Raw genomic sequence first — 22196 nt, 5'->3', positions numbered from 1 at the left:
TACATGCCAACGGAGGAGATAGTGTATGCATAGATTCTCTAGAAAAGGAGGAGAAAGAGAATGACAAAATGCAGGGAGCATTAGCTTTGTGGAGTTTGAAGACCTGATCCTTCATGCCTCCTGTCTCTGACCCTTACTTTCTCAATCTTTGAAATGAGTTTATTATAATATTTATCCCAAATAGTTATCACAATGAAAATATATCATAAAATGCCTTATAATGAAATGTTATAAAAATGTCAAAATGAAATACAATACTACAATATGGATGAACCTTGAAAATATTCTGCTAGGTAGAAAAAGCCAGACACAGAAGGGTAAATGTATGATTTCACTTGTTTTTATCTTTTAAGTTTTGATTTAAATTCCAGTCCATATACAGTGTAATATTAGATTCAGGTATACAATATAGTGATTCAGCAATCCCATACATCGTGTAGTGCTAATCACAAGTGCACTCCTTCATCCCCATCACCTATTTAACCCATCCCCCAACCTGCCTCCCTTTTGGTAACCATTAATTCTCTCTAGTGAAGAGTCTGTTTCTTGGTTTCTCTCTCTCTCTCTCTCTCTCTCTCTCTCTCTCTCTTTTTTCCCCTATGCTCATTTGTTTAGTTTCTTAAATTACACATATGGGAAACCATATGAAATCATATGGTATTTGTCTTTCTTTGATCAACTTATTTCATTTAGCATAATACTCTCTAGCTCAATCCATGTTGTTGCAAATGACAAGATTTCATTCTTTTTTGTGACCAAGTAATATTTCATATATATACACATACCATCTTCTTTATCCATTCATCAATCAATGGACACTTAAGCACATTTCCATAATTTGGCTATTGTAGATAATGCTGATATAAACATCAAGGTGCATGTATCCCTTTGAATTAGTATTTTTGTATTTTTGGGTAAATACCTGGTAGTGCAATTGCTGGATTGTAAGGTAGTTCTATTTTTAACTTTAAAAAATTTTTTTTAATGTTTTTGTTTATTTTTGAGACAGAGAGAGACAGAGCATGAGCAGGGGGAGGGGCAGAGAGAAAGGGAGACACAGAATCCAAAGCAGGCTTTAAGCTCTGAGCTGTCAGCACAGAGCCCAATGCGGGGCTCGAACTCACGGAGTGTGAAATCATGACCTGAGCTGAAGTTGGACGCTTAACTGACTGAGCCACCCAGGCACCCCTATTTTTAACTTTTTGAGGAATCTCCATACTGTTTACCAGAGTGGCTGCGCCAGTTTGCATTCCCACCAGACTTGCAAGAGTGTTCCCCATTCTTCACATCCTGGCCAACCCCTTTTGTTTCTTGCGTTGTTGATTTTAGCCATTCTGACAAGTGTGAAGTGGTAACTCATTGTGTTTACATCTCCCTGATAATAAGTGATGTTGAGTATCTTTTCATGTGTCTATTGACCATCTGTACGTCTTCTTTGGAAAAATGTCTATTCATATCTTCTGTTCATTTTTTAATTGTAATATTTCTTGGGGGCTGTTGAGTTGTATAAATTCTTTATATATTTTGGATACTAACCCTTCGTCACATACGTCATTTGCAAATATCTTCTCCCATTCTATAGGTTGGCTTTTAGTTTTGTAGATTATTACCTTTGCTATGTAGATGTTTTTTATTTTGAGGTAGTCCTAATAGTTTATTTTTGCTTTTGTTTCCCTTGCCTCCAGAGACATATATTGAAAGAAGTCACTACAGCCAATCTCAAAGAGGTTACTGCCTGAATTCTCTTCTAGGATTTTTGTGGTTTCAGGGTCTCACATTTAGGTTTTTATCCTATTTTGATTTTATTTTTGTGTATGGTGTAAGAAAGTGGCTGATTTCATTCTTTGGCATGTTGCTGACTGGTTTTCCCAACACCATTTGTTGAAGATACATTCTTTTTCCCATTGAATATTCTTTCCTGCTTTGTTGAAAATTAATTGACCATATAATTGTGGGTTCATTTCTGGGTTTTCAATTCTGTTCTATTGATCTGTGTGTCTATTTTTGTGCCAGTACCATTTTGTTTTGATTACTACAGCTTTGAAATATAACTTGGAGTCCAGAATTGTGATGCCTGCAGCTTTGTTTTTCTTTTCAAAGGTGGCTTTGGCTATTCTGGGTCTTTTGTGGTTCCATACACATTTTAGGATTGTTTGTTCTAGCTGTGTGAAAAATGCTGTTGGTATTTTGATAGGGATTGCATTAAATGTGTAGATTGCTTTGAGTGGTATAAATATTTTAACAATATTTGTTCTTCCAATCCATGAGTATGAAATGTCTTTCTATTTCTTTATGTCATCTTCAATTTCTTTCACCAGTTTTATAGTTTTCAGAGTACAGGCCTTTCACTTCTTTGGCTAGTTTTATCCCTAGGAATCTTATTGCTTTTAGTGCAATTGTAGATGGGATTGTTTTCTTAATTTCCCTTTCTGTTGCTTCATTATTGGTGTATAGAAAGGCAAATGATTTCTGTACTTTAATTTTGTATCCTGCAACTTTACTGAATTCGTTTATCTGTTCTAGCAAGTTTTTTTGATGGAGTTTTTCAGGTTTTCTATATATAGTATCATGTCATCTACAAATAGTGAAAGTTTTACTTGTTCCTTACCAATTTGGATTCCTTTTATTTCTTATTGCTGTCTGATTGCTGTGGCTAGGACTTCCAGTACTATGTGGAGTAAAAGTGATGAGAGTGGACATTTCTGTCTTGTTCCTGACCATAAAGAATAAGCTCTGTTTTTCCCCATTTAGGATAATAGTAGCTGTGGGTTTTTCAAAATGGCCTTTATTATGCTGAGGTATGTTCCCTCTAAACCTACTTTGTTGAGGGTTTTTATCATGAATGATGTTGTACTTTGTCAAATGTTTTTTCTGCATTTATTGAAATAATCATATTGTTCTTATCCGTTCCTTATTAATGTGATGTATCATATTGATTGATTTGTAAAAATAGAACCACTCTTGCAACCCAGGAATAAATCCCACTTGATCATGGTGAATGATTCTTTTAATGTATTTTTGAATTCAGTTTGTTGGTATTTTACTGAGAATTTTTGCATCAGGGATATCGACCTGTACTACTTTTTTTTTTAGTGGTGTTTTACCTTATTTTGGTATCAGGGTAATGTTGGCCTCATAGAATGAATTTGGAAGTTTTCTTTCTTTTTCTATTTTTTGGACTAGTTTGAGAAGAATAGTATTAACTCTTCTTTAAATGTTTGGTGGAATTTGTTTGTGAAGCCACCTGGTCCTGGACTTTTGTTGGGAGTTTGTTTGATTACTGATTCAATTTACTGATTGGTTATTGATCTGTTCAAATTTTGTATTTCTTCCTGTTTCAGTTTTGGTAGTTTATATGTTTCTAGGAATCTATCCATTTCTTCCAGGTTGTTCATTTTGTTGGCATGTAGTTTTTTTTATAATATTCTCTTATAATTTTTGTATTTCTGTGGTGTTGGTTGTTATTTCTCGTCTCTCATTTGTGATTTTGTTTAATTGGGTCCTTTCTCTTTTCTTTTTGGTAAGTTTATCAGTTTTATTGATTTTTTAAAAAAAGCAGCTCCTGGTTTCATTGATCTGTTCTATTATTTTTTTAGTTACTTTATATATGATGCCACTTGTATGAAATATCTAGAATAGGCAAAATTGTAGGGACAGAAAGTAGATTAGAATTTACTAGGGTCTTGGGGGAAAAGGAAATGGGAAGCAACTGCTTAATGTTTATAAAATATCTGGTGTGATTTTTAAAAATTGGATATAAAAACTGGTGATGGTTAAACGACACTGAATGTAATTAATGTCATTTGACGTTACACTTAAAAATAGCTAAAATGGGGGGGTGCCTGGGTGGCTCGGTCAGTTAAGTGTCTGACTTCGGCTCAGGTCATGATCTCATGGCCACTGACTTCCAGCCCTGAATTGGGCTCTGTGATGACAACTCAGAGCCTGGAGCCTGCTTCAGATTCTGTGTATCTCTCCCTCTCTCTCTCTCTCTGTTCCTCCCCCTCTGGTGCTGTCCCTCTCTGTCTCTCTCTCTGTCTGCTCAAAAATAAACAAACATTTAAAAAACAGTTTTTTTTAAGTTTAAAATGGTTAACATGGAAATTTTTGTATCTATTTTAACATATTTTTTTTGTTACTTTACATGTACTCTTTAAATCAATTGTGATACAACCTTGTTTAAAAAACTAATTGTTGAGGGCATCTGGATGGCTCAGTCATTTGAGCGTCCAACTTTGGCTCAGGTCATGATCTCACAGTTCGTGAGTTTGAGTCCCATGTCCGGCTCTGTGCTGACAGGTTGGACCCTGGAGCCTGTTTCAGACTCTGTGCCTTCCTCTCTCTCTCTCTCTGCCCCTCCCCCTCTCACAGTCTGTCTCTCTCTTTGTCTCAAAAATAAATAAAACATGAAAAAAAATTAAAAAACTAATTGTTGGGGCCCCTGGGTGGCTTAGTCAGTTGAGCGTCTGACTTCAGCTCAAGTCATGATCGCATGGTTCCTGAGTTCAGGCCCCACATTGGGCTTGCTGCTGTCAGTGCAGAACCTGCTTTGGATCCTCTGTCCCTCTCTCTCTCTGCCTCTCTCCCGCTCATGCTCTCTCTTTCTCAAAAATGAATAAACATTAAAAAAAAAAAAGAAGGAAACTAATTGTTAAGTTTAGGCTGGCATTACAGTGATTATGTGATTTGTTGCACTTAGCATAACACCTCTTAAATTAGTACCTCCATTCCTACATCCAATTGGTGATTTTTAACTCCTTAAAAACAACAAGGTATAAACTGGATGTGCATCTGTTGGGTGGGGCTCTTGGGGCAAGTGTCACTGGTGATGACTAATTGCTTCATGGAATTTAAAGAAAAACAAGAGTCAGAAAAAGCAGTGGGAGCACTAATCTGTGATTCTAGTTTTTATATATTCCATCTGCTCAGAGAGTTAGAGGCAGCAGAGGCTCTAAGCTTCACTAGATCAAGACTGCTAAACATCAACAGTTGCACATACTAACCTCCTAATAGGATTTAAGAAAGCAGGATCTTTCTATGGAAAATGTAGAGAAATCTCTATCTATCTATCTATCTATCATCTCTCTATTACCTACCTACCTACCTACCTACCTATCTAAAACAGATGGAAATAAAGATGTTATAAGCCACAAAGGAAAGGGATACAGTAATACAAGGAAGTTTATCAAGAAAACTTAAAATGTGGTAACAGTATTTATATCCTAATGGATGCAGTAAAGAGCAGAACTGACAATGTGGAAAATGAATTAGTGATGCGGAGAATAAACTTGAGAATTTTCCCAAAAGAGCAGAGAATAAAATGATAAAAATGGAGAGTTAGAGAAAAAAGAATAGGAAAAAAAAATGGTGAGCTCAAATAGCATGAAAGGTAGATTCAACCTAAAGATTGTTTCCCTAAGGAAGATAATAGAACAATTGAAATGGTAACAATAAGAAAAGTTATAACCAAATAACGTTTCCAGGAACTGAAATAATTCCTAATCATGGAGTTTGACAAATCTCATTTTATTTTAAATGAAATCAAGGAAAAGAAACCACATCAAAATGCATTCAGATAAAACTTTTTGAAATATCTTGATAAGAGAAATTTGCTATAATAATATAAGTAGAAGAGAAGGAATTCGAGCTGATTTTGGACATTACCTCCATACTAAGACACAAAGCAAAGGTTATATAAATTTGAGGAAGAATAGTTGTGCCTTAAAATTGGAAACACAAAATGAGATAATTTATTTGTAATGTAAACAGAAGGACTTTTTCAACTGTGTGAGGCTAAGAATTTAGATGTTACTTAGGCAGCTTGATTTAAAATGTTATTTGATATTGTAGTTCAGATGACCCAGAAAGAATCAAAACAAAACACCCAACAAAAAGGAAGTCAAAGTACAAAGGAGCTAGGGAAACATTAGTTAAAATATAGGTTTCTGGATATTTTTTATACACTTAGCTCATACATGAATAAAAGTAATTATCATCAAAAGAGAAACCTTATGGTATAAATATTAAATGTTAAAAATTGAGGTATAAAATCTTAGGTTAATATAAAAAAGTTGAGAGACAGAGTAGTTAGTATATAAGATGGGCAATAAAAGAAATGTAGGGAGGAATTACTCAGTACTCTTTACATCTGATTTTGCTTATTCAGGAAATACTTGTTGAAAAATGTTCTCAAAAAATTCAAAAAGAATTATTAGTAGCACTTAAAAAGTAATTATGTTCCAACCCACCAGAAAATATTAGAAAAAATACAAGAGGGTCACACTTTTTATTAGGAAATAAGTTCATAAGGAGAAAGAAACACATCAAATACTAAGAGCAGTTGACTCTGTGTGTGAACCTGTTATCTTTACATTCTTTTTGTTTAAACTTTTCAGCATTTTCTAAATTTTATTTAAGAGCATTTATTACATTTTTAATTAGAAAAGTCAATAAACAATGTTCGCAATAGTTTTAAAAGGCAACCTCAGAGAGAAAGGAAGAACTTTCTAAGCAGAGGGCATGAGTTGAGAAGAGCTTGGTCTATTCAAGGACCTGCACAAAAGCTGGCGTGTCTGGATGGAAGAAAGCTGGAGAGAGTGGCCCTAGAAGAAGCCATGGTGCCACAGCCAAATCACATAAGACATAGAAGGCCACCTTGAAGATTTTGCTTTTGATGTTAAAAAAAAAAAGCTGTTGAAAATGCACAATGAGATTTGTGTTTAAAAAGATCATTATTCTATTGTTTGCCCTTGGTTCAGAAACACCAGGTTTGTGTCAATCAGGATGCTGATCATTCCTTTTTTTTTAAAGTTTATTTATTTTAATTTTGAGAGAGAGAGAGAGAGAGAGAGAGAGAGAGAGAGAGAGAGAGAGAGAGAGAGAATGAGCAGGGGAGGGGCAGAGACAGAGGGAGAGAGAGAATCCCAAGCAGGCTCTACACTGTCAGTGTGGAGCCCCACATGGCGCTCAATATCACAACCATGACATCATGACCTGAGCTGAAATCAAGACTCTGACACCTGACTGACTGAGCCACCCAGATGCCCCTGCTGATCATTTCTTTCTTGATCATGTAGATGCATCTTTAAAAAGCAGCCAAAGCAGTATTATGATGACTCTGATCCCCAGAAAATAAACGATAATGTGTGTGTGTGTGTGTTTGCATACATGTGTGGTGAAGCATGTAGGAAGGGAGGTGGTATCAAACGTTTAAAAGACAAGACTTGAAAAGTATTTGTAAAATATTAGATAGCAAACTTCCTTTGTCTATAGAATGTTCATTCTACCTAACCACAAGTTCCAGTGCCATTATTTCACCTTCCTTCTCCTGTAGTTTTAAAAAAAATGGCTATTTGCATCAGAGTTATATAGACTACAATTATATGGCCCAATCATTTGGAGTAGTTTATTTATTTCTGTAATGACAACTTTTGTGTGGGCTCTTCATTTTCAGAGCTATATATACATAGTGGTATGACTTGGATAAGCAAACTGAAAAGGAACAGAAAAAGCAACAGAAGACACAGTTCTTACATCTCTTCTGGGCACCTTGTTTCCACTCTGGTATCCTTGGAGTGCTGGGATGTTATTCTCAGAGGTGAATAATTTACAAGATCAAAATGGATTACTTTCTATGTTTTACTGTATTTGGTTTCATTTTCCCTTGTATTCCAAAAATGGCTTGTAGGTAAATCATCATTTCCATGGCTAAATAATAGCAAATTGCTACCAAAGCCCATTCCTATCACTGGCAACATAGCCCCAGGGTTTCACAACTCAATCAGCTATCTCTAAATCAACAGAACTCAGTTCCAGAGGAGAGTGATCTGGGAAGCTTTTCTTTTCAATTCTCTCATATGTTTTGTTTTAGCTTAATGTGTTTGTCTGGATACTTAGACACCATGGTGATAGGCGTCATAGAAATAAATAGAAATAGACAGAAAAGAGCTAAAAAATAAAATGAAAACTTGGGAAGACTAGGAATGACACTTGTATCTGAGCACTCTTTTTTTTTTTTTTTTTTTCAGAACTCAGTGAGGGGGAAATTAAAAAGGGACTTTGTGTCAGACAGAGGAGTTAGTGAATAATTTTTCTAACAGTGTTGTTTTGCTGACACTAGACTAAGGGAGCTCATTAGCATGCTGAGACTATTTAACTCTAAAAAATAGTACTCTAGCTTTCGCTTTGCTGGATATTCCTTCCATCTCAGCTCAGCATTAAAACAGTGGTAAGCCAGTCAAAACTGGACAGTGTGATAATGGTGGAAACAGAAGAGTCTTTGGAGTTAGAAAGAGAGCAGTGTTTGAATTTTGGCACCAACCTTTATTACCTATGTTATTACTCTTCCATTAGGCTTAATCTTCTTATCTCTAAAATGTTCATATTAATACCTACCTCAAACATTTGTGGCAGGTAAAAATACCAAATTAAAGCTAGTTTCATAGTTCTGGCTACATAAAAGCCGCTTAATAAAGGTTCATTCTGTTCCCCACTGTCTACATCCTTATGAGTTGTTTGGTTTCATTTAGTAAAAGGAGTGCCCAGAAAGAAGGAATAAGACACCCAACCTGCTCGGTGTCTGCTGAATGATGGTTGCCTTACAAACTTGAGAATTTCTGTTGGCTATTACCCTGTCCACTATGTATCTCTTCAAGGCCAAAACCAAGGCCAACACCAGTTTCTATGCTAAGAGGTCCAGAGTGAGAATCTTCCCGTTTGATTTTCACAGATGCAGCCTGGAATGTCTGTATGGAAACACATAATTAGAATGGATGCATCAGATCAGTTAGTTTGGGGGAAAGCAGCGTTCAAGAGCTTAGAAATAAAAGAGCCACACAATGCTCACCAGTAAAACAAAAAACAAAAGAAATGCCTGGAGAGGATCCAGTCAAAGGTTTAGACCTGATATTTGAGGTAAGGGTTGGATATGTGCTTCTCCTTGATGTTAAACATGAGTCCAGAACTGTGTGGCATTGCCTGCTTTTGTGGTTATAGAAATAACCAGTAAAATATTAAATTGTTTTCATTATTCTAGCTCTGAGTAATACTGAATCCCTACAGAATGGTGAGTAATAAACTTATTTCTTCTTTCTTATTAGTCTACTATGCTCTCACTGGCCAGGGTGGGAGAAGAGGACTGGGAGAATTTCTAAGGAAGGTTCAGAAATCCCACAGCAATACAGTTCTGTAGCCAATACAGCAGAAAGAGGTCTTTCATTTTGTGTGTGTTTACTCAAAAACATGGAAGGGTATTTTTCCCTGACCTTATCACAAATGACTTAAATCAAAACTCTAGATTTTGTGGAGGAAAAATGATAGATGGAAATTGGGTATAACCATTTCCTGAACCCTCTTGTAAATGCTGAGCTTTTCCCCAGAAAGCTAGAATCAATTCAGAATCCAGCATGGCATAGAAGTAGTTTTCACTGCTTTTTTTTCCTTTATACTTCTTGCATCTTTTGAGCATCTTGTATCACTACATTGCCTAATATTTTTGTTGAGAAAGCAAACAAATTTAGATGTCCTGTTTTAACTTTGTGTATAAACTTAAATCTAAATCCTCAAATATCATGTCTTCTTATTCCTAATCAAAATAAAGCTCTGAGAGTAATTGGTGGGAACAGCATGCAAGTAAATGGAATGTCAGAAAAGTCTTTTCTGTAAGCTTGGGCTGATGCCGTTAGCCCCAGGGAAGAAGTAGCCTATTCCAGAATGAGAAGGCATGTGGCCATACAGATTCCTGGTACTGATGTCCAAAACCAAACTGAATGCATAATGACAACAGTTTGCATCTTTGGATGAGCTAAAGCTGCTTTCTAAACATTAGGCAAATTTTCTTGGTTGAAAAGAAAGAATCCAACTTGGGAGAACTCCATCAGTCAACTTATATGTATTGACTGCCTACAGTGCGATTTTTGTGCCGTTCTCAGGAATGTGGAGGTTGTCAAAGGAGAATAGGATGGTTTTGCCCAAAGCAACCTAAAAACTAGTTGGGAAAATAGAACAAATATCCATGAAAAATTAGAGAATAATCAAATGCTAATGTATGTGCTGCTGACTTAAAATGTAATAGGAATTCTTAGAAGGGGAGGATCAATGTATGCAGAAAGAATTGGGAAAGTTTTCTTGGAAGAGACGGAGCTGAGATTTTTAAGAAGGGATATGAAGGAGGAAACACATCAAAGACCAAGGAAACAGTATGTACTCCTATTGGGCTATAATGCATGTGGCAGGGAGGGGCTAGTGAAATGCATGGTAGGAAAGAGTTGAAATAAAGATGGAAACGTAGGGTGAGGTTAGACTGTTTGAATTTGATGTGGCAAGAAAGAGAAAGCTACAAAAGGAATGAGCTGATAAAAAGTATACTTTTCTGAAAATATTCTAGCAACTGAGTTTAGAATGAAGTTAATTTGATATTGATCTTTAAAAGACTTTAATAAAGATGAGAAACTATTCTCTCCTAAAAGTAAGTGAACTTAGGGGTAAAGATTCAAATATTCAAACTTATTAAAGCTCTGGTTCCTCAGGATCAGAAGAACATTATAGTGTGTAGTATCATAACCTTTGAATAGTAAAGGTTTCGTTTTGATCCCTGGCTCTGTACTTTGTACATGTTTGACCTTGTCCGAGTAACAAAATTTCTCTAATAAGGTTCCTTACTAGTTGTGGTAGGCAGAATTAGAAGATGACCCTCAGTGACCCTTACCCTTGTATAGTTTTTTCCTGTTGAGTGTGGACAGAACCTGTGAATAGAATGAAGAGTCACTCTGATGATTATGTTACATTGCATGACAAAGGAGATTTTACAGATGTAATTAAGGTTATCATCAGTTGACCTTGAGTTAATCAAAAGTGAAATCATGCAGATGGGCTTGACCTAATCACCTTAACTCTTGAAATATGGAGTTACAAGTCAGAGACAGAGAGATCAGAGAGATTGAACGTGTGAGACTGGTTCTCCTGCTGGCCTCCATGAGTTCTACAGTTTCAAGGACATGAGCTTGGAAGAGGACATTAAGCCTCAGATGACCACAGTTCGTGCTAATACCTGGGTTGCAGCTTTAGGAGACACTGAGGAGAGAACTCAGCCTCACTCAGCCCAGAGTCCTGATTTATATAGTAAGTATTGTTTGAAGCCACTAAGTTTGTGGCAATTTGTTACACAGCAATAGAACACCAATGCGCTGGTGAATACAGATAATGAGAATACTCAGTCATGTTAAGAGAATTCAGTGAAACAGTAGTGATACTGAATATAAAATGTCTAGTGCTGTGCCTGGCATATAGTAGGTACAATTAAATATTAGCTATTATTATTATTCTTAATTGTTTTTTATCATTAAATTATGAGTATCAATGGAATTAGCAGAAATATATTCTATAACTAATAGAGGTATCTTAAAGGAATGAGTGATGGTCAGTAGATAGATAGTAATAATGGTGTTTCTGAGCTCCTTGGGTGTACCTACTGGTCAGACTGATTAACCACTTCTCTTCCTCCTGCTAGCAAGGTGTTAATTATTCCACTTGGTAAACTCTAGCTGGGCGTTGTAGTTGAAACAATCGACTTGAATCAAGAAAATCCTGGTGAGAATGTAAAAAAAAAAGAGGATAATTCAAAAAATTATTTGGAAATAGAACCAAATGGAGTTAGTAATTTTTTAGATATAGAGGTAGGAGGCATGCAGAAATTAGGATGACTTTCATATTTGGATGTTGGCTGACTGTGCGGTCATTGGTGCTCTTAACCAAGACAGAAAATTCAGAAAAAGGAAGAGACTAAGGAGAGGCATGCCACATGTCAGGTGCCTATGGGACAGCCAGGTGGAGATGTCCATGAAACAATTGCAAATATTGGTCTGGAATGCAAGTATACTCAGCGGTATAGATTCAGGAGTGCAAAAGACATTTGATAATTGCCTACCCAGCATTAATTGCCCCTTCCTCCCTTTGTAACAGTACTCTAGTTTTATTTCAGGTGGCTACCTCTTCCTCATTCAGTCCATGTCTTTTGGAAGAAGTTGACAGTACTTCATTCTCTAGGAGTAGGACCTGATTAACCTAACTGGTTAACTCTAACTGGTACAAAGAGTTAAGAATTGTAAAAGCTCTGGTATTTTATTCTACTTTCAAATTAACAAGTTAGCTTGCCACAGTTTCATGGATCATGGATGGTGATAGAAGATATGAAACTCCTGGATCCAAATGAACAACAGTTTATTACTCACAGCAATAGCAATAGCCAGAGTATCACTGTGGTTTGTACTACTTCACATTTCCACAGGGTGATTCGAAAATGTCACCTATTACCCCATGGGTTGCATTATTGGAGTGGAAATCTGATCATAGGGAACCCCAGTCTCATAACAGGCAATAAGCATGGCTGCCTTTTTTTCAGGAGGAGACACTATGTGTACGTTTCAAAGTTGTTCTCTATTAAGATGGTAGTTTCAGACAAAGGACAATCAGCGCCTTACTTCACAGAACATGAAAGAATATGAGACCCATGGAGAATGTTTTCCCAGTAGGAATCATCAGCATTAAGATGATATCACTCAGGTTGAATATATAGAGTATATACACAGTCTAGGAAATGAAACCCGGGAGCCAGTAACATTTTTGGAGTAGATGGATAAAGAGAGCCTATTAGGAAAACAGAGAAAGGGCAGCCAGAGAGGAAGGAGGAAAGCCAGAAACCAATGGAGAAACCAATGGTTTCATGAGACAGGAATGGTTGCCACTGCCAAATGTTACAGAGAGGCCAAGTAAGATGTACCAGATGGTTTTGGCAATTAGAGAATGGCTTCAGCAAGTGGGGGTAGAGTTCAGATTGCAGTGAGTTGAGAAATGAGGAGGTGGAGGCAGTGAGAAGAGAAGCTACTTTCAGTAAGTTTGGCTCATTGAGAGGCTGACACTCTGCCAGGCACATTAAAGGAAGAATGGCAACATAGGGGTTAGTTTCTTTCTTTCTTTCTTTCTTCCCCCCAAAGGTTTCATTTCCCTTTATGAAAGAAAGCACATCATGACTCTACATATGGCTCTAAGTGTCATCTATAAGGATGCATAACACGACACTCAATCGAGGTAAACCTATGTTTCACACTCTTCAACATTCAGGTACAGAATGACGATATGAGGTAGACTATAGAAATTATTTCCTACCATTTGGATACAGTCTAGGTTGTGGAAAAGGCGGTGGGGTCAAACTGACTTACATTCAAATATAGATTCCATACATTATTAGCTGTGGGATTGTTAGCCTGGACCTAAGTTTCTTCATCTTTAAATTTTTTTTTTAACGTTTATTTATTTTTGAGACAGAGAGAGAAAGAGCATGAACAGGGGAGGGGCAGAGAGAGAGGGAGACACAGAATCTGAAACAGGCCCCAGGCTCTAAGCTGTCAGCACAGAGCCCGACGCAGGGCTCGAACTCACGGACCGCGAGATCATGACCTGAGTCAAAGTCGGACGCTTAACCGACAGAGCCACCCAGGCGCCCCTCTTCATCTTTAAAACAGAGTTGATAATAAATAAGTGTGGGGTTGTTAAGATCATGTAAAGTACCGGGCACTGGAACTGCCACATATGTAGTAATTATTTTGAAAAGTAGAACCCCGTAAACTACTTTGAGGGCAAGGACCAAGAGCTCGATAGAATTTGTTATAGTAGCCATTGTAGAGGGAGTAGTGACAGTTTGGGACTTGAGATTTAACTCATGTGCTGTCATTTCCCCCTGGGCAGTACATAGGGGAGGGAAAAATAAATCCTTGCCACTGATCTTCTCTATACCATTACCACCCTCAGGCAAACTTGTGAGCCAGCCCTGTGAGGCTTGGGTATCAGTGATTTTAGCTTCAGCTTTCACAAGAAAATTACTTCAGGTTTTAAATTCATTAGACAAACTATGTTCTTTTTCACCTTGGATAAATCATCCTTCATTCAGAGAGAACATTCGTAGCTATATTACCAAAAGTAGAATAGTAATGCTTGCTATGCTAGTTTTATGTGTTCCTGCAATGTGTTGTTGTTTTTTTTTTCCCCTCTCAGGCCATTGAGAAGATGGGGGACCAAATTGACAATTTAGAACCCTTTATGTAGGCACTGGATTCACTTTTTTGCTATTTAACATATCAAAGTGATTCTATTAAATTGAAATTAAATGCATTGTTATGGGGCATTTATGATATCTCATTTAAAGAATTGCTGTGAATCCTTTAGAGAGGCTGATTTGCAACCACTAGCCTGTGTCATGAATGTGACCTCCAGTATGGTACTTAGCAACTAATTAAGCTAAAAAGACAAATATGAGGCTCTAACATTTTTTTAATTTAAAAGCTTCTAAATATAATTGTGGCCACAGTGCTACTAAAGCACGGTAGAACAGTCTGTATCTTAAACCTCTAAATCTCATTGCCATAGTTAATTTTGTAAATAAAAAGATCTGTGCTGGGGGGTAAGGAGATACATTATTTGTTTGGTGTTTTAACACAAGAATGGTACTGGCTGTCTTTGCGGTTCAGTAATGTTTTACTGTGATTTTTCAGGTGAATTATTAATTTGCTTATGTCAGTAATTTTCTCCAAATATGATTTAGACTTTAAAAGGTTCAACTTGAAACACGTTGCCAACTATAATTTAAAATCTCATTTTATTTCTGCCTTATGATCTTTAAAGATGATAGAATTAGAAATCGTGCAGTTTTAAATCTTTCTGAGTTACTTGTGGAGGCTCTGTTACTCATCAATCTGAAATGTATCAGGTTTTCAGGTCACTGTTTCATTGGAGAGGAATCTTGAGTTAGGTATTAGCAATCATGTCTTCAATGCCTGGCTGCTTCCTCAGGTTGTATATGCTCTTGAGTTAGTCCCTTAGACTCTGAGCAATGAAATGGGGACTATGGTTCCATCTGTATCTGCTAGAAGTGCCACAGTTAGTATCAGAACCAAGGACTACAGGAGCAGAAAGGAAGGAGGGTGAACACCTAATCCAGTGGCTTCATCTATCTTACAGATGAGTAAACTGGCATCCAGAAGTAATGAATCACCCATGGCCTCCCTTAGGGGGGCGGGGGAAAGGATTTGCTAATGTATTTGGGCTCTAAGTTCAGTGCAAATGCTACTCTATTGAAGATATCTATGCAGTATCTAAGATTATATTAAAATCAAAGCACAGCATCTCTTTGAAAAAAAATGGGAGAGTAATTAAATCATTTAGAATTTTTGTCAACTTCTTTGCTCCAATGTCGGGTATTTAGAAACACTAAGTTTTAATCGATTCTTCATTTGGATGTTTGCTGTCACTTAGAATCAGTATATGGTGTATAAAGGGACAAATAATAAAGTTTTAATAAACTAATAGCCAGAGCAAGTAAATCAGGATGACGTCTTTACTGGGTTCTTAAAAATCCCATTAGCATGATCGAAGTTTTAAATAACCCTCTTAAAACTTAGTTCATTTCTTAACACTAAGACTGTTTTTGAAGAAAAGAAATTCCCTCAGTGTTCTCCACAACATATACTGCAAAGGTCTTTTTAAGGGTGATCAAGAGTTGATGAAGTAACATGTCCCAGATTCCAAGTCTTCCAATGACTGAGGTTCACCTACTTCTCCTGAGAAAGCCAACGTCAACAGGACTGCATTCGCAGAACACATGATATCTGTATTATTTAGGAATCACTTATTTTAACACAGTGAATGGGCAACAGAAAGTTAAATATTAAACAATATTTAAATTAAAACATAAATATAACATGCATTATTCAGCACTGAGATAAGCTGATATTCAGATCAAACAGAAGGTCACTGCTCCTTGGTGACTGTCCTCTGAAATTCAGGCAATACCAGTTCTTTATAATGAAGTCAGCTCTTTGCAGAAGCAATTTGCATCCGGATAGGGAAAAGGGACACATCATCTGTTTTCAGGATAAGCACTTTGTGCTGGTTTGGTCCCTTTCTATGTGCAAGGTGATGATTAACAATGCTGCCTCCACACATGCATATTCAGAGTTGGCTTTTTCTGGGAATTTCCCTCATCGAGGGGACCACAGAGGCATCTCCCACTTGGCTCCCAAATCATGACCTCTCCACGGTGCCAGTGCAAATAGATCAGGAATTTGCTTCCTCTTATCTGACCTCTCCTATTCTGCTTTGCCCTTGCTTGACTAGGAGTCAGATCCCTAATCGAAATTAATAGCCTGTCCTGAAGTTAGGCATGTTGACACTGTTCAGCAGAGGTGGGAGCCCGGGAGGTACAATCTTCATGGCTTACTGCTCACACAGTTTTCAATCAGTTTCTAAACCTACCCCAGGTGTACAGTACTTCCTCTCAGCTCTGATTGATTGAGTGCCATGCATTTGTTTGCAGCTCTCTGTGCCCTACTTTGTTAACAATGCTAGCTGGAATGATTAAGGTGATTATTGCCAGTCTTTGTGACTTTAGTAGTTAGATTAACTTTAAGACATGGAATTAAGTTATTTCTTCTCAAGGGTGCTTAGGTAGATGGGTTTCACAAAATAAATTATAGGCTACAGAACTTTTGCTCTATAGAATATCCTCAGTGAATTTGAATATTAGAGCCCAGGAGTGCCTCCCCTAAAAATTGCAGTAGTTGTAGGAATCCCCAAAAGAAGTTGATATTGTGTGGCCGGTATCATGCCTTTGGAATTGTTTTTTTTTTATCCCCCCTCTTTCTCTCCTCCTACAGGAGCAATTATGTGAATTGCTTGTCCCCCAGGGGTAACAGGAGAGGTGAATCACTTCTTTCTCTCCTCTTCCCCACAGAGATGATGAAGCATTTGCCAACTGCCAGCTCTGTTAAGCCCAGAAACTTTGGGGAACTTGCCAGCTTGACAGTATACATACTACCACTTCCCCTTAATTTGAATATTGATTGAAAAGATAAAGACCAGTCATCAAGAAGAGCTTACATTTATAAAGCATTTTTTTTCCCCAGTTTACAAAAGACTTTCATTTTGGCACTTTTTTTCAATTCACAATATCCTTATGGAATGGGTTTATTATTTATTTATCAACAAATATTTACTTATTGAGCTACTGAGCAAGAAGGTGCTAGGAGTAGAGTTAACACCCTGATAGCATTTTCATTCTGGTAAGAAAGAATGGTATTAATCAAGAATTACACTTAAGGGGCGCCTGGGTGGCGCAGTCGGTTAAGCGTCCGACTTCAGCCAGGTCACGATCTCGCGGTCCGTGAGTTCGAGCCCCGCGTCAGGCTCTGGGCTGATGGCTCGGAGCCTGGAGCCTGTTTCCGATTCTGTGTCTCCCTCTCTCTCTGCCCCTCCCCCGTTCATGCTCTGTCTCTCTCTGTCCCAAAAATAAATAAAAACAAAAACAAAAACAAAAAAAAAAAAAAAAAAGAATTACACTTAAGGGGCACCTGGGTGGCTCAGTTGGTTAAGCATCCAACTTCAGCTCAGGTCATGATCTCACCATTCGTGAGTTTGAGCCCCACCTTGGTCTCTGTGCTAACAGCTCATAGCCTGGAGCCTACTTCAGATTCTGTCTCTGTCTCTCTCTGCGCCCCCCCCCCCCCCACTCATGCTCTGTCTCTCTTAAAAATAAACAAGCACTAAAAAAAAAAAAGGATTATACTTAAAAAATAATGTGAACTGTGAAAGAAAATCGCACATTATACACGAAGGGGAACCACATATAACCTGGAGGGAGGATATCAAGAAAGAGAGAGAATATGAGATCCAAAGAGATTAAGTGTGGGGTAGAACATCGCCATGGACTCCCTTTATTGATTCATAACCAGACTTCCTGAGCACAAAAGCTAATAAAAAATATGGCATGATGATGGGGTTTCTTTCTTTCATGATAATATTTTTAATTGGTGCAAATTGCTGAAGAAAAAAAGTATACCAATTCACAAAATAATCTGCAGAGATGAATTTGTTGTAATGAGATTGCATTTTCAAGTTTTCCTTAGAAACTCAGAATGACAGTACAGAGAAGTAGTTTCATTTGGGTTGTGATTTAAGTGGAATTTTTAAGTTAGGATGAGGTATCTTGAGGTACAGTGATAGAGCATTCAATTATATTTAGTGATAATGCTATTGTAGAAAATTTTCTGATAGTACTTTTTGTGTATTTAGACTGATTCCAAATAACACAACCATTTCATACTGAACTCACGAGGAAAATTTGAGCATTTAAAATTGTCTCAAGCAGAAGACCCATAGCCTATGCAGTTCCCTGATTTGTTCCCCTGATGCTGGCAGCCAATGTGTATGTGTGTGTGTGTGTGCGTGTGTGTATTTATGTTGTAATCTTTTTTTGTCTGAAGCAGAAGGAAAGAGACTAATGAACAAGGGTATAGGAACCTGACTGAGTATATCTAAATCCTACTCTCAGTGCTCTCTGGCTTTGTGAACCTGGACAAGATTATTCATCTCTTTGAGTCTGCATTTGCAAAAGTGTTAATCATTGGTTATTACAATGATTAAGTCATAGATGCATTTAAAAACTTAGTTTATTCTCTGTCTCAGTGATTTAAAGATCAAAAGGGAAAGCATTTCCCCATACCATATCAGTTTTATAGTAACCTATAATGAATTTAGCATTCATTAATTTATCTGAACTATTTTTTACCAAGTCCTTGGCTGAGCTACCCTGGGACTAATGAGTCATACAAAATCATTACTAGATGTGGCCTATTTCTGTCAGGCAACATTTTAAGAGTAAAATTGTGTGCAAAGATGAGATGAGGAGCCAGTGGAGGAAGTTTGGTTGAAGAAGATTTGTGTCCCTTGTTCAAGGTCTTTGCTCCATCCTCACAGGTCATCAGGGAATAAGGAAGCAGTTGTGATGGATCCTATCCTTTGTGTCACTCCCTAAGAGACAACAGGAACCTACAGGAAGAAGATGGGAGACTCTGAAGGGTATTCATGTCTGATTTCACCCTATTTTCTCCCACCAGACCTTCTGCTCACCTCAAGTGAGCCCTATCTCCATCATTGGCTCTGTCTCATGTTATATAAATTGACTGATTATACCTTGCACTGAAACCAAAGAAGTCACATGTCCATCAGTTCTTCTTCTCTGAGGAACCAGATCTTGAGGACCCTCTCATCTTGAATACTAATCCATTAGAATTCTAATGGCCACTGATCTTCCTTTACTGCTGATGTTTAACATCTTGGCCTTTTCAGTCACAGAGTTGAAATGGTACAATGGAAGGAGCTTTGGGTTTAGACCCAGAAGACAGTTTTGCCAGAATTACACTAGGGGAAAATTATTTCACTTCTCCGAGTCCAGATTTTTTTTCCTTTTCAGTTTTAGTGACTTTTTTTTTTAATGTAAGCTTTATGCCCAACATGGGGCTTGACCTCATGACCTCAAGATCGAGGGTCCCATGCTCTACTGACTGAGCCAGCTAGGTACCCCCTTCTCATTTTTAATATGGAGATAATATTTTGCACCTCCTAAGATTGTATTGAGGATTAATTTAGAGCTGTGTATTTGTGTGTAGGTTTCCTCAACATTTGACTGGGTCTTAAGTGACCTCCCAATATAATCAGATGTTCCCAGGTTGACTACTGTGTATTATCTCATCTTATGAAATTTTGTGTTATTTCCTTTTAAAATCATTATCTTAAAATAACTCTTATTAAATAATATTTTACAATAACATGAGTAAGAATGTTTTAAAAGTCAACCAGAGGTGGTTTTGCTGAAATCCTTCCTCATTTCCTCATACTTCTAATTGATTTTTTCCCCAATCAAATGTCTTTTTTTTAATAACAGATTTTTAAGGCCATAAGTGTTCCATACAGAAACTGACCAATTATTTTTACTGTACCTTTCATAATAAATAAGGAGCTGGTAGAATTTCCCTTGGTTTGTAATGGGAAACACTGAGCTGTCAAGTTTTTTAGTGGTAGATTGTGCCTATATGAAAAATGACTATTTAAAAGTGGGATTATTCACCAAGAATTTATACATTCACAAAAAAGATGTCATATTTAAAAGAGTGGCTTTATAAAATCCTAACCTTATTCCCAACTGCATTGCTTTTTGATCTCTTCTGGATTTTTTTTTCTTTTCAAAAAGAAAAATTTTTAACCTGCACAACAAAATTGTAATGCTTTATGGTCACATGCCAAGTTTAGTAAAACAGATGAATAAGTGAGCAATGTTACTCTTACAGACCATTTACTACCATTGACTTGTTACGATTTTGATGATTCTAAAAGATCAAATTCAATTTCAAAAGACAATGGTTTGCCAATATCAACAGAATCCAAAAGAACATGTAAGGGACAGTACTAAAATGGACATTCCAGAGCTATTTTGAGCAATGGCATCATTTGTGGAATGAGTGCCTAGTTTCGAAATTAGTTACCCTGAAGTGGACACTCATGGGATTTTATGAATCATGGTGTTCTTGTTGTCTCATAAAGATTAATCACTTTAAAGTTACAGCTCACATAACAGTTGATTTCCAATTTCAAGAAAAAACTCAATCAATCATGTAATTGATCATTTTAGAGAACTGAGCTCCAAGGAGTCTTGAAGAATTCATCAAGCCTTATTCTTTTTTTTTTTTTTTTTTTTAATTTTTTTTTCAACGTTTTTTTTTTTTTTTTTTTTTTTTTTTTTGGGACAGAGAGAGACAGAGCATGAACGGGGGAGGGGCAGAGACAGAGGGAGACACAGAATCGGAAACAGGCTCCAGGCTCCGAGCCATCAGCCCAGAGCCTGACGCGGGGCTCGAACTCACGGACCGCGAGATCGTGACCTGAACTCATGGACCGCGAGATCGTGACCTGGCTGAAGTCGGACGCTTAACCGACTGCGCCACCCAGGCGCCCCCATCAAGCCTTATTCTTAAGAGTGGTTGGAGGTAGTGATGGAGAACTGGTACTGAAAACGGCTTGTAGCACCTTCCCAATCAGATTTCACCAAAGCAGTCCCACTTTTACTTATTGCTTAGTTTCACTTATTGGGCCTCAGTAAGAAATTTTCATTTTAATATAAAATTTCATGCTTTAAAAATTTGAAAACTGAATGAGTTTTAACATTACCCCATTTAAAGATTTCCAAATGTCATTGAATGCCTGAATGAGAGTCTTTATAGAAATCACTTTAAATTGGTTGTTAATCCTCCACATGGAAGAAAAATAAGAATTATTTCATACCCTAAAATTAAATACAATGTAACAATAACACAGATGAGTCTCTATACTTATTGATTAGCATCTCAATGGGTTAGAATAAGATAGTCAACTACCTGACTTTCAATTTGACTAAGAACTGTTGACAGATTGGTAACCAAGTAGTAAATGACCACTAACTAAATACAAATAGCAATAATAGCTTTATATTAGGCACGTAATTGGAGATCTTTTACATCAGATTTCCCTGTTGTAGATATTGGCGTATCTCTCAGCTTTTCATATGGTGTTTTGTCATTTTGTTTGTTTGTTTCTGTTTTTGGTCATCTTTGTCAGAAAATGGAGAAGCATCATCTTACAGCCCATCAACAGTAAAATCACAATTTCTAGGGCTACCATGTATGGAATGGTGGTTCCATCTGACTCTGGTCTTCGCTCTATACATTTATAAGGAAATCCAACATAATGGCAGCAGCATTGGGCATAGTGGCAGCAGTATATTTGGTGTTTACAGCAAAGAGAAAGTCAAGGTTTGTTTGTTCAATGTTTGCTTTATTGCCCCATAAACTGAAATAGTTGGTTAGCATCAGAATCTGTTTTACACAGGTAGCCGTAGTTCAGTCTCCTCTCCCCTTTTCCTTACACCCCACCCCCTTCCTGGGTGAGTGAGTCTTATTAACTCTAACATGAAAGGCTTGGGGACAATAGGCCATATGTATTTGCATCCATTTGGCAGTGGCTTACACATCATTGTACTTGGTAAAAAGAATGAAGGATTTGGAGAGAGAAAGATCTTGGTTCAAATCTCAACCATCTATCTTATAGAGTCAGTGTGAGGATTAAGTATCATTAAAGACAGACTAAAATATTGATTTAGCTGGTATTGTTATTTGTTAGTAAAAAATCGTATCGGGGCACCTGGGTGGCTCAGTCAGTTGAGCGTCCGACTTCGGCTCAGGTCATGATGTTGTGGTTCACGGGTTCGAGCCTTGCATTGGGCTCTGTGTTGACAGCTCAGAGCCTGGAACCTGCTTCATGGATTCTGTCTCCCTCTCTCT

The sequence above is a fragment of the Panthera pardus genome, unplaced genomic scaffold (assembly GCF_024362965.1).
Source record: "Panthera pardus isolate Hobbes unplaced genomic scaffold, ASM2436296v1 HiC_scaffold_7, whole genome shotgun sequence".
Classification (NCBI taxonomy): domain Eukaryota; kingdom Metazoa; phylum Chordata; class Mammalia; order Carnivora; family Felidae; genus Panthera; species Panthera pardus.
The sequence above is the reverse complement of the archived record's forward strand: the minus strand, read 5'-3'. Positions refer to the sequence as shown.